A 6,000-nucleotide genomic window follows, 5' to 3' on the forward strand; every position below is an offset into this window, starting at 1 on the left:
GAGAAGACCGGCCCTGCTGCCCACAGTGCCAGTCTCCCATGGTGCAAACCTTTTTACTTTCTACCCTGGTAAATCTTTTTACTCCCACAAAAGGCTTCCCGGAACCACCTCCCAAATAAACTACACACACCCAAAGACCTAGGGATCCAAACTTAACCAAAAGAGAAGTCAGCGACCCGGCCAAGTTTATATGACAGTAAGTGGTGAAGCTAGGATCCAAGTTCAAGGACCTATTTCACGCTGGCCTGATTCCAGCAGCGTGGGGTTGTGGCTGAAACTGTACCCTTTAACAAGTAAGCCACCACAGACTGTTAAAAGGATGGACCCCCATAGCTGTCCCAGCATAAGCCCCCAAGTCTGTGCATGTGTTGCCAGGTAGAAAAGGAGAATTAAGGCTGTGGGTAAGACTAATGTTACTTTTCATATGACTCTAAGAGGAGGTTATCTTGCATTGGGTTTGCTGACAGAGGAAGGGACCAGGAGCTGAAGGATGTAGCTGGAAATGCTACATTACTGGGTTGTCCTAAAAAATTGGAAGAACCATGGTCCTGCCAACACATGGATTCTACCTTCCAACGTACAAGATAATATGTTCGTGCAGACATGCCACCATGACTGATGTGTGATCTTCACTGTCGACTTGACTAGATAGAGAATCACCATGGAAACACACTTCTGTGACGGAGTTTCTACAAGGGGTGAGCTGAGGTAGGAAGACCCACCCTGAATGTGAACAGCACCATCTCATGCGCTGGGGTGACTGAATGAAAAAGGGAGGAGCGGGGAAGCCAGCTGAGTACCGGTATTCACCCCTCTCTCCTTTCTCACTGTGGATGCAAAGTGACTGGCTGTTTCATGCCAAGATGGGCTGTGCCCTCAAACTGTGACCCAGAATAAATGCTTCTGTCCTTAACTCACAGCAAGGAAAAAGAGTGACTGATACCATCACTAGCGTGTAGCACTTCCTTGGGGCCAGCCATGGGAGCCTAGCACCCTACCTGGGTTTTTGTGGGTGAGTCTCAGATTCGGTTTTTATGGTTTCTCATGCCCATTATCTACAGAAGATCTTGGCAATGTTTACGGACGCTGCAGAGATGAACTTTCTTCTGAAGACTCACACCTGGTGTTTTAAGTAGTCACAGCATCTACCTTTCCCAGCTGGGCACAGAGCTGTGCACAGCCCGGGGCGGGGGGGGGAGGGGGAAAGAGCTGCACCCCCTGGATATGGTCTGATGAACTTGCACATCACAAAAGCTTCCGTCTCTCCCCTCCCACTCCCAGACAGCACATAATTACCCCTCCGCTCCCAGCAGCTCTTACCTAGGAGGTGAACAAGCTTGCCAGTGCAGAGCTTTCCTGCCTAGAATGGCTCCCACCTGCGTCTTTCACAAACAGGGAGTGTAGTCAACCATTATGAAAGGAAAAAACAGAAAATGAAACCCAAGCGATTATTCGTGAAGGGCCAGAATTTTAATAATACGGTCGGAGAATTGTCCCCTAGAAGACAGCTGCTAATATGAACAAGAGCTTGCTTGACTGTTTGGGGATCAGAAAAGGACAATTTTGAATAGTAAACTTTAGAAATTCAGTCCAAGGAGAGAACACCTTCCCTGGAGCTTACGGTGAAACTTTGGGAAGTTTACAGTGAGCCTGAGAGAGTTCCAAGGGACCACAGGGGCTGGCTCTGGACCACTTGTTTCACGATCTTGAGAAAGGTCAGAAGCCCTGAAAGTCTCTCCCCAGCTCCCAGGGGCAGAAGAGGACAGAGGGTAGAAGGAAAATGTGGGAACAATGGTGGGAGAGGGTGAGGAGGAAGCACTGTTTCACGTTGGAAGGTGAGCTTAGAAGATCTGGCCATTCACTTAAATTGGTTTTAATGATTGCCCTCTGAGCTCTAAGCATTGTCCTTGTTATCTGACATGGAAGAATGAACCAGGCCCCCGGGGGAGTGGGGTGCTGCCCACAGAATAAGAAATGAAATAAGTAGCAAAATCCTGGACTGTGCTTAGAAATAACAGCGAGCAGGGGGTGATCTTGGGGCTGCCTGCCCTGGGAAATGACAGGTCACTGGGCATATCTAGCTGGTACCCACCCCCCATGTGCCCTCTTTCTCTTTTCTCCCTCTCTTGCTGTCCCCACCCCACCTCTCCCAGGTTCATGATGGACCCTTCCAGATGCCTCTGGCTCTACTCTTCCTCGTATCTGCAATCAAAACCTCCTCAACCATACTTGGAATTGTTATGTCCTCATTTTCAGTCCGAATCTGTCTTCTTAGAACTTTATTCACTGTGTTCTTTTTCTAAAAGTCCTTTTTTTTTCTGCCTTGGGCAGTACCTCTGCCTGGCATCTTCTCCTGGTCACTGGGCTATAGAGTTAAGGGTTATTCGGCAACCTTGGAAATTAAAGTTTGGTGTCCCAAAGGGGCCTGTAAAGGCTGGAGGGTTAGGTGGTCCAGCAAGTAGCCTAAAAGGTATACTAGAAAGGCTATCTGGGGGGTAAGGACTTGGAGGGTACCGTAGAACGGGGTAAGGAATGGGTGGACAACGTAGGGATGTTGGTACCAAATGGGATGGAAGGAGGAGTAAGCCACAGGCTGTGACAGGGACCTGCTGCAAGGCCATGCATAGTTGATAAGGGATGAACTTGCTGAACATTTTTGTCTGTAAATAGAAGCGCCTCATCCCTGGAGCCCTGGAGAAGAGAGGCCCACCAGTTGGTAGCGAAAAGCATACCTGTTAAGGGGACTCACAGAAGTGTGGAGACTGCTGTTGTGGGATAATGCTTTTGGATACTGTAAAGATTCGTCACTTATATTGGCTTAATAAAGCATGGATCGGCCAGTAGCCAGGCAGGAAGTATAGTTCGAGCAACCACACTAGAATTCTAGGAAGAGGAAAGGCAGAGACGGAATCACCAGCCAGACACAGAGGAGGCAAGATGAGAATGCCTCACTGAGAAAAGGAACCAAGTCATGTGGCTAAACATAGGCAAGAATCATGGGTAATTTAAGTTGTAAGAGTTAGTTAATGATAAGCCTGAGCTAATAGGCCAAACAGTTTATGATGAATATAAGCCTCTGTGTGTTGGTTTGGGACTGTACCGGCCATGGGACTGGGCGAGATGGAAACTTCCATCTATAGACTGCCATGCCAAGGATACACAGGGAGAATCTGGCAAGTAGCCAAGGTGATGGTGAAATGACTGGAGTCTAGAATTTGCCCCTTGACCTGCAGGCTCAAGAACACATAGAGACCATAATGGCAGTGCTTTGGCATGCAGGGGCTATATCTGGCACTCAGGTGAGCTCTGAAATTCTCTGTGCAGCCTAGGAGGGAAGAGGCTAGCTCTCTAGCTTCCTGGATGCTGCTGACCCTGGTTGAAATTACAATGGTCTCTTGAGGTGGTAGTGTGTCTGCTCCAATTTAAGGTTTAAACTGGTAAGATTACACTTCTAAGCTCCAGCTGAGTCCTGTAAGAGTTCAGGCTTTGAGGATTCATTCCCATGCACATATTTACATATGCATTAGGGAGCTCTGTACTTTCATGATTTACATTGTTGGAAATTCTAAATGGATACTGGGAGTTTTAGGGTAAAAGTCTGGGCTCTGAGCTCGGTCTGGAGCGATGGTTCGGCGGGTAAGAGCACTGACTGCTCTTTCAGAGGACCCTGGTTTAATTTCCAGCACCCACATGGCAGCTCACACTGTCTGTAATTCTAGTTCCAGGGGACCTGACATCCTCCCACAGACTTACATGCAGACAAAGCACCAATGCACACGAAATAAAATAAATAACTTAAAAAAAAAACCCATTTTTAAAAAGTCTGGGCTCTAATAGTTTCAACATGGTAGGCACCTCCACCTGTCCCTGGGGTACCCATTTACATGTCAAGTGATGAGGAGATTTCTTCTATATGGCCACATGGACAAAAGAAACAAATGAATAGGTTCCAGTGGGTGCCCATCTGACCTCCACAGGCAAGTCAATCCTGGAGGTCCTGAAGGAGGTTTGATCTTAAATAGAGGGCAAGAGCTCTCCATGGACAGTGAAGGTCAAAGTGTGGGTTTCCCATCAGTGACTCAGCACTGTCTCTCCCGCAAGGTGGTCTGATAAACGTCAGAACCATGTGAAGTCTCTTCCCCAGTGACACGGTCTCCCCTGGCTGGTTTCGGACTTCAGCTCTTCCCTTCTCCCAGCATGAGGTTCCTGGAGAAATTATAATTTGAGAGGAGACTATCGGTTTCCAAAGTCAGATAGACAACTGGAGGTCACTGTGTTTTCTTTTAGAATCTCCGCTACCGCCACCGCTGTCCCCTGACGGAGCCCTTAGGAAGTGACCTTAAACATTATACCCTGTCGTGAGTTAGCTTAAATCAACTTTAAAGAAGCAAACGTTGGACTCAGGCTTTCCAAACGACGGGATCTGATAGAAAACTGGGGTCTATAAGCAGGTTGGGGGCCAATGAGACGGCTCAGTGGGTAAAGACCCCTGCCGCCAAGCCGAAGATCTGGGCTTGATCCCTGGAGCCTGTGCGGTGGCGGGAGAAACCCGATCCTGCAGCTGGTTCTCTCACGTCCACTCGTGTGCCATTGCACGTGACCCTCCCCCCATAAATACATGAATATAGTAAAAAAAAAAAAAAAAGCTCACACGTTTGGCTAAAACACAAATTAAAATGAAACTAAGGCCAGGCGATAGTGGGGCATGTTCCTAATCCCAGCACTCACATCTCTGTGAGTTCAAAGCTAGCCTGGCTTATATACAACTCATCCCAGGTCAGCTAGAACTACACAGAGGGAGACCCACCTAGAAAAACACAGAAACAAAACAAAACAAAACAAAAATCCTAAAGCCAAACTTTAAGCACAGCATATGCATCTGTGATCAGACTCATGATGGATTTTGAAATATTTGTAAGCTGCTGGTTGAGAGCAACCATCCCATGTGCTCCCCGGATGAGGCACTGTGAGGAACATGAAGAACCCAGTTCAGCTTCACCCAAAGTTAACCCAAAAGTGAATTATTTTTTTTTCAAATTGAAATAAATTTTCCTTGTGTTTCTTATAGAAAAGATTTTGGCTCTGGTTCAAGGCGATTTCATTCTTTTAAAACAAACATGTCTGAATAAGGCGGAGCCAGGACCTGAGCTGCGTGGACTAGCTGAACCCACGCTCCACCCTTAGGTTCTCCTAGAGCGCAGAGGTCAGTCACCTCGGACACAAGAGTTTCTCCCCAGGGCTTCACTGGTGCAATTCAGAGTTGGTCTGGTTTTTTTTTTTTTACAAGAAAGATTGGTGGATCCCAGTGGAGGAAGGGCTGCTCAGGGCTGGCTGCAGAGTAAGGCCGGCAGACCAGTTTGTCCTGATGAACTTCCAGGAACTTCACCAGGCAGAGAGAAGAAAGAATTAGAGAGAGAGAGAGAGAGAGAGAGAGAGAGAGAGAGAGAGAGAGAGAGAGAGAGAGAGAGAGAGAAACCAAGGCTGGTGGCAGCAGGGAGAAACCAGCCAATCAAGTTTCCAGCGTCTTCACCAGAGCTTGAATAGCCAAAAGATTTGGCGGGGGCTTCTGAGGGAGAGTAGAGAGGAGTCCCATCCCCCCCCCCTTCCAGCATTCCCCAGGGACAGGATGGAGGCCTCAAGGGGGTCTGTGCCTGTAGACAGTTCACATCTTCTCACTGTTCCCTTCTCTCCATGGCGTTCTCATGTTCTGTAGAAGGATCAGTAAATAATAAACATTGGCAAACAACTAGAGCCTCTTATTTTTTGAGACAGGGTTTCTCTGTGAAGCAGTGCTGGCTGTCCTGGAACTCTCTACCACCCAGCCTCTTGTTCGACTTTTGTCTTTAAAATCTCTTATAGTTCAGGCTGGTTTTGAACTCACTAGCCAATGACTTTGAACTCCTAATCCTCTGGTTTCTACCTCCCAGTGCTGTGATTACAGGCATGAGTCACCATGTTGAGCTTATGCGAGGCTGGGGCTTGAACTCAGAGCTTCCAGCA

The sequence above is a fragment of the Arvicola amphibius genome, chromosome 8 (genome assembly GCF_903992535.2).
Source record: "Arvicola amphibius chromosome 8, mArvAmp1.2, whole genome shotgun sequence".
In the NCBI taxonomy this organism is placed as follows: domain Eukaryota; kingdom Metazoa; phylum Chordata; class Mammalia; order Rodentia; family Cricetidae; genus Arvicola; species Arvicola amphibius.